This window comes from Nicotiana sylvestris, chromosome 6 (genome assembly GCF_000393655.2).
Source record: "Nicotiana sylvestris chromosome 6, ASM39365v2, whole genome shotgun sequence".
NCBI lineage: Eukaryota > Viridiplantae > Streptophyta > Magnoliopsida > Solanales > Solanaceae > Nicotiana > Nicotiana sylvestris.
In genome coordinates, this window is record NC_091062.1 from 99,327,857 (window position 1) to 99,341,071 (window position 13,215).

At 41.3% G+C, this 13,215-nt stretch overlaps 1 pseudogene; it reads left to right on the plus strand.

Annotated features, from left to right (window-relative positions):
• Positions 1 to 360: 360 nt before the first annotated feature.
• LOC104213635 (probable ribosome biogenesis protein RLP24) lies at positions 361 to 1,183 on the plus strand (annotated as a pseudogene).
• The last annotated feature ends 12,032 nt before the right edge of the window (positions 1,184 to 13,215 follow it).

Sequence of the window (13,215 nt, forward strand, 5' to 3'; positions counted from 1 at the left end):
ATACATTAAAAATGTTCCAAACCACATAGTCATTATTTGCTTATATGTGGACGATATGCTGATAATGAGTAATGACATTGCTAACATAAATACTACTAAGCGTATGCTAACAAGCAAGTTTGATATGAAGGACTTGGGGGTTGTTGATTTAATTCTGGGGATTAAGATCCATAAGACTCCTCAAGTTCTGACATTGTCACAATCTCATTATATTAAGACAGTACTTGAAAAATTGAAAAATTCAAGCACTTAGGGTTTAAAGTTGCAAAGATTCCAATTGACGTGAATCTTGCATTAGTGATAACTAGGGATTCTAGTTAAATATTTGGGGGCCTAAGGTAATAGCTTCACTTGCCTTACTCAGCCGCCCTTGCCTTACCCTAGAGCCGCCCTTGCGCTTTTTACTAGGGTAAGTTATAAAAGGAGGGTACAATGAGGTTGGAGAAATGTTGGTTTTGCTCCTCAACTGTATATCCAGGCCATGGTATTCAATATGTTCGAAACGACGCTAAGATATTTCGGTTCTGTAGATCAAAGTGTCACAAGAACTTTAAGATGAAGAGGAATCCATGAAAAGTTAAGTGGACTAAAGCATATAGACGGCTGCATGGAAAGGACATGACTCAGGACTCAACATTTGAATTTTAGAGAAAGCGCAATGGGCCGGAGAGATATGACAGGAATGTCACTGAGAACACTCTGAAGGCCATTCGGAAAATTGATAAAATCAGAGTTGTCAGAGATGAAAGGCACCACAAAAACAGGATGAAAGGAAAGAAAACCAAGGAGCAGAGAGAAGCAACAAAGGAGCTCGAGCAGAGCATTCATATGGTCAAAGCACCTGCTGCGCTCGCCAATGACCTATCTCTCACCTTGCCTATCAAGGTAAAGGTTTCACAGCAGAAATCCGAGGAAAATCGTATGGAGGAGTAAGCATTTCCTTTATTCTCAAAACGGAAATGCAAAATCATAACTTTCCTGCTGTAGTCAACTTTGTCGGCGTGCGTAACAATATGTATAGCCTTTTTGATGACTAGTTGATGTCATAACTGTGATAAAATTCACTTATCTTTCGTGCTCACCACCAGTGATGACTCTTTTTTTTTGAAGAAATTATCAGAGTACTTCATCCTGTAGAAGAAATATTTACTAGTTGGGAATGTTTTGTGTTTTCGATTATGAATTGTTTGTTGGATCTAAAAAAAAAAGTCTATTATATGTTCCTTTTTTCTTGAGTTTGGTATTAAAAGTGTATACAAGTATTCCCAAAAGCTAACTTATTGTGCTTGTTTGTAGTGTTTGGTCAAAAAGAGAAAAGAAAGTCAAAATTAGCTCAAAAAGGAGTGATACTTGCACAAGTCAAAGCTGGGTCAACTGAGCGCTACAGCAGAAAACCAACCGCGGACGCGCAGGACCTATTGCAACAGCGGTCCTTTTATCGCGGTCCGCGGTGGAAAGATTTAGAGAGATGCAATTACGGACTTCTCAAGTCACCGCTGACCGTGGTGCTTTTATGCGGTAGAGGGGCCTCCACCGCGACATCGGTCGTTTTATTGCGGTCCGTGGAGAAGAGATTCAGAGAGTCAAAATTGAAGCTAAAACTAGAAGACCGCGGTCCGCAGTAGCCTCACCGCTGCAGCAGTTCATTTTCTGCTGTTAGCGGTACCTCCGTTAGGGTAATTTTTGTCCGAAAAATTTAGCTATGTATAAATACTTCTTTTTCAGATTTTTAGGTCATCTTATCAATAGTGAGCACGTTAATGCCATATTTTAGTTATTTTGAGTAATTTTGTAGCCTGTTTGGTCATTAATTTTAGAATCTTATCTTGTAATTACATTTTATGGGTTATTCTTCATCTAAATCTATGATTTCTTCTTAAATTATGAGTAGCTAAACCCATTAGCTAGGATTGTGGCTCAACCCTAGTGTGGGTATTTAATGGGTCTCTTATTTTAGGGCTTAGATGTTTATGGGTGATTGATATTTGACCTGATTTATGCTTTTTATGTTGAATTAGTGATTGCAAACACTAATTTGTGTCTTTTTTGACTTAGGATCTTCTTGAGAAAGAGAGACTAAGTCTAGGAATTTCAGGCCAACAAGGAATTGGGGTGTATTCAAGAGATTGATAGCCCCAATTAAAGGGTTAAACATATAGATAGTAATAACCGACTTGAGCCAACATTGCTTGCACAAATTGAACACCCAATTGGGCTTGAGAAAGCCAATTAGGACAAAGTCACTCAAACTATCGAGAGGTATAGAGTGAGTAGCTTCGTGCATTGGGTATATCACGATCCCAACAATAACATTATTGCCCTAAGTTTGAGATCCCGTTAAATACTCACCTAGGAGTAAGTTACTTCCCTAGTGTCTTTTTACCCATTTAGAAAACCTTACAAAAATATCTACTTAGCTTAATTTCGTGCATCTTTAGTATTAAAAATTAGAAGTAACAAACAAGCAAGAATGATTGGAAGTGCAATCAAGAGCACTACACACTGCTAGATTAGATAGGAATCCAACTCCAAACGTTATATTAGCTCCCTGTGGATTCGATCCCGACCTTCCTGGGTAAAAGCTGCATAGACCGCTCTTGCTACTCTATAGTGGTGTAGGGTTTGACCCGATCACTTTTTGGCACCGTTGCCGGGGAGATAAATGGTTTTGGCTATCTATCTGACTAGTTTTGTATTTCGTTTTTCTTTCCTTCTGTGTTACTAACTTGTGTGTGTGTCATCAATTCAAGTACAAAATGGTGCACAACGATAATCTTGGAAATGCTACTCCGGGGGAGGAGGTAGATGATAATATTGATGATAAGGTACCTATAGTGCCTCAAGCTCATAGGAGAGGCCGCCAGGCCAATGATAATGTTCCAGACCCTCCCATGCCTCCTCCAAGAGTCGCTCCTCGGGTGCTTCCAAATGAAGGATATGCTAGTGCGATTGTCTAACCCCGAATCCGGGCGGGCAATTTTCAAATTACAAATGTGATGTTGACTTTATTGGAGCAGCGAGGGTATTTCATAGGTGCTCCCCATCAGAATACATATAAACATCTTAAAGGCTTTGTGTATACCTGTTGGGGAAGTAAGCAAACAAATGTGTCAGAGGATGCACTTCGGTTGAGATTGTTCCCTTTCTCACTTAGAGGGAAAGCTTTGGACTGTCTCGAAAGGTTTCCCAACCATTCCATCACTACTTGGGATGAGTTGGCGGACAAGTTTATAGCTAAGTTTTTCTCGCTAGGGCATATGGCGACTTTGAGAGATGAGATTTTGGCCTTCATACAGGAACCTAATGAACCACTTCATGAGATCTGGTAGAGATATCGGACAATGGTGAAAGAATGTCCGAACAATGACATGACCGAAGCAATGAATCAGCAGACATTCTACCGTAGCATTAACACAACCAATCAGTGTGTAGTGAACCAGCTAGTAGGGGAAATTTTATGAACACATCTTACAATAAGGCGTGTGAGATATTAGATGAGATGATAGATACTTCCTCAGCTTGGCAAAGTCGAGCCAATGTGCCACAGGGTGACCCCACTGTCATCAACTTGCACAAAGAGCTCTATAATCATGGCCAGGCAATAGCAGAGTTAACTACAACAATGAACCAGTTGGCAAAAGCTCAATTGCAACAAGTTCAAGCTCCTAAACAAGTAAATGCTATGGAAGGTATCAACATGTTGGTCAACAAGAGGAGACAAAGAGGTCAACAAGGTCAAGGTAGTCCAGATCAATATGAGCAAGGTAGTGGTGGTTTCATTCAAGATGAGGGCTATGATGACCAAAATGAAGAAGTGTAGTACGTGAAAAATTACCAAGGACAAAGGGGCAATGATCGTAACCAACAACAATAGTGGCGATCCCAAGGAAATTGGGGGAATAAAAACCAACAAGGCATAGCAATTGGGGGAATCAAAACCAACAAGGCAATAGCAACTGGGGGAACAACAATCAGAATTGGGGCAATCAGAATAACCAGGGCAACTGGAGTGGCAACAACAATAACAACAACAGTTGGGGAGGAAACATCAACCAAGGGGGTTGGAATAATGGCAACCAAGGGAATCGGGGGCAAGGCTTTCAAAGACCTTCGATGTTTCAACAACCAAACAACCCACCCCCATTTCCTTCTCAAGGTCTTAGCTCGTCGAACAATAAGATGGGAAGGATCGAGATGATGTTTGAATAAATGATGAAAAAGAATGCCAACTCTGATGCCCAGTTGGCATCCCATAATACTTCAATCCGAAATTTGGAGGTTCAACTTGGCCAGATTTTGCAATCTTTGAATACTCGTCCTAAGGGGGCTCTACCTAGTGATACGGTAGTAAACTCGAAGGGTGGGAACAACACTGGGCATGCAATGGTGGTGATTACTAGAAGCGATCGAGGTGGTGATATGAATACCTCCAAGAAAAAGAAAATTGTGAGTGATGAGGTTGAAGTACAAGATGATGATGTTCCTATAGTTGATAAGAAAGTGAGTGAAGAGAATTTGAATGCAGAAGTGAGAGTTCATATTAATGATAATGAGGTGGAGACTCAAGATGACATGAACCCATTTAGGGAATACTTAATAGACATACCGAAAATGGTAGTGCCAAAGGCTAAGGATCCCTTGCCAAGGCCTCCTCCACCTTACCCTCAAAGGCTTGCAAATCAAAAGAATGAGAACCAATTTAGAAAATTTATTGACATGATGAATAGCCTATCAATCAATGTTCCTTTGGTAGAAGCTCTTGAGAAAATGTCGGGTTATGCCAAGTTCATGAAAGACTTGGTGACTAAAAAACAATCCATGGATTGTGAGACCATCAAAATGACTCACCAAGTAAGTGCAATTGTGCACTCGATGGCTTCAAAGCTTGAAGATCCCGGCGCTTTCACCATTCCATGTACCATTGAGAGCGCGGATTTTGCAAAGGCATTGTGCAATTTGGGTGCAAGTATAAATTTGATGCCTTACTCTGTGTTCAAAACTTTGGGAATTGGTCAACCGAGGGCTACTTCAATGAGGTTGCAAATGGCGAATAGAACTATGAAGAGGCTACTTGGTATTATTGATGATGTTCTTGTTCAGGTGGACAAGTTCATTTTGCCTGCTAACTTTGTGATCTTGGACTGCGACGTTGACTATGAGGTTTCGATCATATTGGGAAGACCTTTCCTTGCAACTGGAAAGACCTTAGTTGATGTGTAAGTAGGGGAGTCACCTTCCGGGTGGGTAATGAAAAAGTGGTCTTTCATGTGTGCAAATCAATGAAGCAGCCAAACAGTACTGGAGTGTGCTCTTTTGTGGATCTTGCTACGGAAGTGATAGTTGGTAATACTAGTGCAATGATCCATGTGGAGGACCCTCTAGAAGAGGTATTATTGAACCTTGATGTCAATGAGGATTAAGGCCGGGTGGAGTGTGTCAATGCTTTGCATGGAATGGGCTCTTACTCTTACGAGCCTCGAAAGCTCTCTTTGGATCTTGAGAATAGAAAAACTCCCCAACAAAGCCCTCTATCTAGGAACCTCCCATGTTGGAGTTGAAGTCTTTTCCTTCACACCTTAAGTATGAATTCTTAGGCCCTAGTTCAACTTTGCCTATTATTCTTTCCTCTTGTCTTACTAACATGCAGGTAGATGCGACACTGAGGTGCTCCAAAGGAGAAAGAAGGCAATTGGATGGACTCTTACTGATATTCGGGGAATAAGCCCTGCCTTTTGCATGCACAAGATTATTCTTAAAGATGATGCCAAGCCCTCCATGCAACATCAAAGGAGGCTGAATGAGGCTATGCAAGAGGTTGTCAAAAAGGAGGTGATCAAGTGGTTGGATGTAGGGGTTGTGTACCCCATCTCGGATAGTTCTTGGACTTCACCGGTGCAATGTGTGCCGAAGAAGGGTGGTGTGACTGTGGTTACCAATGCGCAAAATAAGTTGATTCCCACCAAGACTGTCACCGGATGGAAGGTGTGCATGGACTATCGCAAGCTGAATAAAGTGACCCGCAAAGATCACTTTCCATTGCCCTTTCTTGACCAGATGCTAGATAGACTTGTTGGGCGTGCCTTCTACTATTTTCTGGATGGTTACTCAGGTTACAACTAGATATTGATTGCTCTAGAAGATCAGGAGAAAACCACCTTCACGTGTCAGTATAGCACCTTTGCCTTTTCCAGGAGGCCATTTGGTTTGTGTAATACACCAACTACATTCCAGCGGTGTATGATGGCCATATTTACTGACATGGTGGAGGACATTTTGGAGGTGTTTATAGAAGACTTCAGTGTTGTGGGTGACTCTTTTTATGAATGTCTGAAGAATCTTGACAAGGTGTTGGCCTGGTGTGAAGAGACCAATCTTGTGCTTAACTGGGAAAAATGCCACTTTATGGTCGAGGAGGGCATTGTCCTCGGCCATAAGATCTCAAAGCATGGCATAGAGGTGGACAAGGCTAAAATTAAAGTGATCTCAAAGCTTCCTCCTCCTACTTCAGTCAGGGGGTGAGGAGTTTTCTTGGGTATGCGGGGTTCTACCAAAGATTCATCAAAGACTTTTCTAAGGTAGCGGATCCTTTGTGCAAGTTATTGGAAAAGGATGCCAAGTTCGTGTTCAATGAGAAATGTATGAAAACTTTTGAACTTCTCAAGTACAAATTGACAACCACTTTCGTTATTACCGCATCCAATTGCATCTTACCTTTTGAGCTCATGTGTACGCAAGCGATGTTGCAGTTGGAGCAGTCTTGGGTCAAAGAGTAAATAAGACATTTCACCTGGTTTATTATGCAAGAAAAATAATGAATGATGCTCAAGTGAATTACAAGGTGACGGAAAAAGAGTTATTAGCAACTGTGTTCGCAATGGAGAAGTTTAGGACTTATCTCATGGGTGCCAAGGTGATAGTTCATACCGACCATGCAGCACTCTGCTACTTGATGACAAAGAAGGATTCCAAATCTCGGTTGGTGAGATGGGTTTTATTGCTTCAAGAGTTTGATCTCGATATTGTGGATCGGAAGGGGAGTGAAAACAAAGTGGCGGACCACTTGTCCCGCTTGGAGGAGGAGGGGAGGCCTTGTGATGGCCTTGAAATTAATGATTCATTCCCTGATGAGCAACTCCTCTCCGTATCGGGGAATAGCATGCCTTGGTTCGCGGATGTTGACAACTTTCTTGTGACTGGTATTGTTCCTTATGAGCTCTCTTCTAACCAAAGGAAGAAGCTTAAACGGGATAGCTTGAACTACTACTGGGATGAGCCTTACTTGTTCAAAATCTGTAATGATGATGTGATCCGGATATGTGTTCCAGAGGAGGAGAAAATGAATATTCTGGATGCTTGTCATTCCTCTCCCTACGGTGGTCATCATGGTGGGGAAAGGATAGCTTCAAAGGTGCTTAGTAATGCGAGTGAGCGTGTGAAGAGATGCGATGAGTATCAAAGAGCAGGTGGAATTTCAAAGAAGGATGACATGCCTCTCACCACTATTCTTGAGGTTGACATATGTGATGTGTGGGGTATTGACTTCATGGTACCTTTCGTGAGTTCGTATGGCAATACGTACATTCTGGTGGCCGTTGATTATGTTTCAACGTGGGTTTATGCTGTGGCTTTACCCAATAATAAGGCCCGGAGTTTTGTGGCTTTTCTCAAAAAGAGTATATTTACTCGGTTTGTCACTCATAGAGCAATTATCAGTGAAGGAGGGTCTCATTTCTGCAATAAGGCATTTGACACTTTGCTTGCTAAGTATGGAGTCAATCACAAAGTTTCTACCCCTTACCATCCTCAAGATAGTGGGCAAGTTGAGGTCTCCAACAGGGAGATCAAGAGCATATTGTCAAAAACGGTCAATGCAAATAGGACCGATTGGTCAAAGAAATTGGATGATGCTTTATGGGCTTATAAGACTGCTTAGAATACTCTGATTGGTATGTCTCCGTACCGGTTGGTGTTTGGGAAAGCTTGTCATCTCCCAGTTGATTTAGAGAACAAGGCCATGTGGGAATTGAGGAAGTCAAATCTTGAATGGGATGTTGCAGCAAATCTTCGGGTGGAGCTGCTTAATGAGCTTGATGAGTTCCGGTTTCATGCTTACTCCAGTTCGTCCTTGTATAAGGACAAGATGAAGTACTTACATGACAAGTATGCTCGTGGCAAGGAGTTCAAAGTGGGTGGTTTGGTTCTCTTGTTCAACTCCCGGTTACGCCTGTTTCCGGAAAAGCTTAAGTTAAAATGGAGTGGACCTTTTGAGGTGGTGCTTGTGACTCTATTTAGTGATCTTGATTTGAAAAATAAAAATAATGAGATCTTCAGAGTTAATGGGCATAGAGTCAAGCACTATCTTGGCAAGTTTGATGACAGCCACGTGGTGGCAATGATCCATCTCAAGTGATTGATGGTAACCTGCATCGTGTCGTGACGTTAAATCAGGCGTTTCTTGGAAGGCAACCCATGTGTTTTTCTTCTTTCTTTTTTTGATTTTCTTCTTAATGTAGGATTTGTTTTTGGACTAAATGGTTATGATATATGTGTAGGGATTTTTGATGCAGTGCAGGGCTAAGCTGAAAAAATTGGTCACTCTCTAAAGTTTGGACTGCGGTCGCACTCCATTTTTTGTGGTTTGCGGTGGCCTTACCACAGGGGCGGAATTTGATGGCGGTCAGTGGTGCTAAAAAGTCCAAAATGGGAGTTTTCTGAAGTTTCAATCGCTGCCACGGTGCATTTTTTGCGGTCAGCGGTGATCTCAAGACTGCATCCCTTCTGAACTTCACAACCGCAGACTGCGGTAGGTAAGATTGTGTGGGACCTTGGGTTCTATAAATAGAACCTCAGATCCCCTTTTACACTTTTTCGCTCATTGCATTCTCAAACAACATAGATCAGTGTTCATCCATGCCCTAATTTGTCTAACATTTCACATCTGTTAATTCCAATCAATCCTTAGTCTTTAATTTTGTACTTATTTTCTTTTAATTGATAGTTTTTCTTTCTTCTTCTTTTTTCTTTTAATTTTGCCTTAGGGTTCCTTAGTGTTAATTAAAATTAGACTTAGATTGTTAGAATTAGTTAATGCATACCTAGTGGGGCTTAAAAAGGTGTAAATGCAAGATTAACTGAAACCCTAGGTTGCTGAGCCCTAATTTGACTTTCGCGGTCCGCGGTTGATTTTCCGCAGTCCGCGGTCACATGTGTCATGTGAGATTTTAACTCTTGATAACCGCAGTTAGCGGTGGCATTTTCCGCTGACAGCGGTACCTCTCCGCAACTGCAATTGATTTTTTGCGGTCCGCGATGATCAAGTTCAGAGAGGTACATTTGAGGGTCTATTGTCGCGGTTGATTTTTCGCGTATAGCGGTGCAACTATCGCTGTCGCGCTCCTTTTTTCGTGATCCACGGTGCTATTAAATCAGAGAGTGGGTAGTATAAGTCCCACACCTCCACGACCGCGATGTATTTTCTATGGTCCGCGGTATAGCCTTCGCGGCCGCGATCCTTTTTTCGCGGTCCGTGGTCTACAAATTTTTCTCATTATACTGTGAATTGTTCTGCTATTTTCTTCACTGCTTCTTATAACAACTAACAATATGCTTTGGATTATGTTTGCAGACGATGGTTAAATCTCGAGGTGGCGGTGAAAAACAGAAGGGTAGAGTAGAGTTCTCCTGGAGTAGGAGACGAGGACAGATTAAATTGACCCAAGCGGTTCAGAAAGCAATTGGGGAAACCAGGAAAAACATTAGAGCTGCAGATATAGCTGCTTCCCATTCTGAGGGAAGTGAGTACTTGCCCTACCGGAAGGCCTCAGAGTCTGATTCTGTGCCAGCTTATGTACCCGAGTTCCTGGAGAGGCATAGATTGAGAGATGAGCCCACACCTCCAGCCTCTCCTACTGCTCGTGCTTCTATTCATATTTTTTCTGAGTCATCTAAGGGCAGAGAGAAGTGATAGTTCAGCTTCAACCTCACCTACACCTTCGTCACATGGACAGGATGTAGATGCTGGGGTACCATATGAAGAGGGAGGGGGTGTGACCCAAACTGGGGGTGTGGAAAGAACTAGAAACCCTGAAGTGTGGCAAAGGAGGTTTGTCAGTGAGCTGGCATATCACAAGTTCCGAGAGTGGTGGCCTCTAAGGTCACTTATTCATGAGCGCCAGTTCATAAAGAGGGATCTTCTGCCTCACAACCCCAACGTGAAGCAGCATTCCAATGACCGAGAGGGATGGGATTATTTCACTAGTAGGGTGTCGGATGCAAATGAGCACTTAGTCAAGGAGTTCTACGCCAATGTCTCCTACATCAAGAAGGATACCAAAACGACTAAGGTGTGGAACTTGAAAGTGAAGTTCAATGGGAAAACAATAAATGAATACCTGGGTTTCAATGAGGAAGAAGAGACATTGTACCTGGAGAAGATGGCGTTGGATGAGGCATCCCGCCCGTGGTTGGCATCATACCTAGCTCTCCCGGATACCGCTCTAATATGGTTGACAACAGGGGTTCCTATCTTGAGGAACACCTTAAACTTTAAGGTGAAGGGTTGGGAGACTTTCGTATGCAGCAGGCTAGACCCCACTACCTATGAAAACACCTTGTCGGTCTCCCGGGCGATATTAGTGGCAGCTATTATGGCGATGTTCCCAATCAATATCGGGATTATCATGTCTAGGGTGATCACCAGAGTAGTCAATGAGGGTGATAGATCATACCCCTTCCCGAACTTCCTTACCATGTACTTGGAAGATCAGGAGGTGGAGAAAAGAAACTTTGATGTGAAGGTAAAGCCCAAGATGCCCTTTTCATGGTACAACCTCAAGGGTCCAGACAACCCAAATCCAAGGGATCCAAGGGCAAGGCTACTACTTCTACTGGCCAGTCTGAAGAGCCAATAGTGGTAGTTACCACTCCTCAACCTTCCACTGCCATACCAGATCCTGCCTCAGGACCATCTACCTCCTTGCCTCCAGACATTCCATCCTCCTTGTTGATACACAATTTTTCCCTATATATTTTAAATATACATAAATTCAAAATAGCATATATATGCATATATAAGAACAAGGCTTTTATTATTTTTCCCATAGTTTTAAGAGCTTAAATTGATTTATTTTCTCCCCTTTTATCCATAAAATCCCCAATAATTATTTTCAAAATTATTGTTTTGATAATTCATTTATTTAATTTCTATACTCATGCCAAAATATAGCTAGTATAATTTTTATGCATTTTAATAATTACATTTAGTATTTTTTAAGCTAAATTGCATATAATTGTAATGTTAGCCGATTTTAAGGTATAATTATATTTTATATGCATAAAATTGGTCCCCATATTTTTAAAATGTCAATTATATATTTTAAATCATTTTTTCACTTTAAATTATTTTCCAGAAATGACCTATTATTTTTATAAATTAAATATGGGAAAAATTGGCTATTTAAATTATAGCCAAATATGACTTTCAATTATAACCTAAATGGGACCCCTCTCCAGCCCAATTTCACACCCAATCACCCGACCCAGATCCTATACACATCTACCTAACCCAAGCCATCATAAATCCCGGCCGTTGATCTTTTAGATCAATGATCAACGGCCCTTATTCCTCCTTTCCTTTTTAATTTCCAAATGACCCCTAACCCTAAGTCATTTTTCCAAGGTCGCCGCCTTCAGATGCTCTCAACTTTTCTCCTCTCTCAAACCTAACCCTAAAACTCCGGCAATCCCCTCCTTCTCCGGTCATCTCCGGCTACCTCCTTCAACCCCAAACCTCCAATGGGTCTCTCATCACCTTGCTCATCATCTCTAAGGCCTCAAGGGCCCTAGGCCATGTCGATTTGGACCTAGGGTTTCCGACTCTGTTATTCGAGGTTTCTCTAGTGTGATTTTGGGCAAAATCACACCATATGTGTTACGATTTGTGATGTAACAACAGGTTCTTTTGAATTCTATTTGGGTTTCCTTTTGAAACCCTAACCCTCTTTTGAAAGATCCTCATTTTTTAAACCATTTTACTTTCTTTAAAAACTAGGGTTTTCTCAGAGTTCTTTCTACACCTATTCCAACCGATTTCTTCATGATTAAACCATTTTTCTTGCTTATTTTGACCGATTTTATGTTCCTACTACTTTTTAACTTGACTCTCTTAAAACCCCTAATTTTTAAAGATTTTTCTTTACTTTGTTTCTATGTGTTAGCATGATTTTCTTTGCCTTGGTTCTGTGTGTTAGCTTGTTTACCTGATTCTTGTTAATCTCTCACCATGGCTCACATATGTTCTGCTGAATCTTTAGCCTACTTATACCAACTCTATATGATTGTGTTTGCTCATATCTTGTTTCTTTCTATCTATATAGCTAACCTTGTTTGTTTTCTACTCATGTTCATTTGTCTCAATTTATATGTTGAGAAGACAGAATCATGACTCCCCATGATTGATTCTGATTCTCCTTAATTGATGGTAATTGAAAGATTTTCTTTCAAAGCCCTAGAATTCTACTCGCATGTTTAAATTGTTTGATATCATCATCTTATTTACTATGGTACTTTGTTTTACTTAGTCTTTCCTTAATTGGGTCTTTCTGAATTTGGTCCTAATTGACTACTTTATGCCTACTGAACCATGACTCCTTCCTTATTTAATCATGCACTGATTACTCTTAGTTAACAAGTTCTGCCCCCTCTAGTATGTGCACTGCCTTGGGATCCTCTTGAGAACCCTCTGAACTCTGGCATACTGAGAATGGCCTTTCCACACTGCACTGGTTCAATGCTTGGTTACTAAGTCTAGGTATAAGCATTGCCCAGGGGCCTTGAGACCCTTAGGGAACTTTGATGCACCTAGACTCTAATTTGTCTCTGGAGATGAGGCTTGTAGGACCATTGGAGGCTTTGGGAAACTTGGGCCCGATTGCAGGCTCTCTATAGAATAGCTTCTTGATTTTCCATTTCACTTATGTAATTCAGTTATTGGCCTGTAATAATTTATAAACAGATATTTAGGGTATTTAGTAAAAAGAGTGGGTAGATGTGTTATTTTGTGGGGTAATATGGGTAGAAATCCTGCTCTTAGGGCTTTACTTTCAAATCTGTCTGCTTTACTCTATAGAAAACATGTTCATAGGGTTTTACTCTTGTTGAATCTGATTTTGTTTGCATAACAGACATCATGCCTATAGGTTTCCATTTCCAATGTCG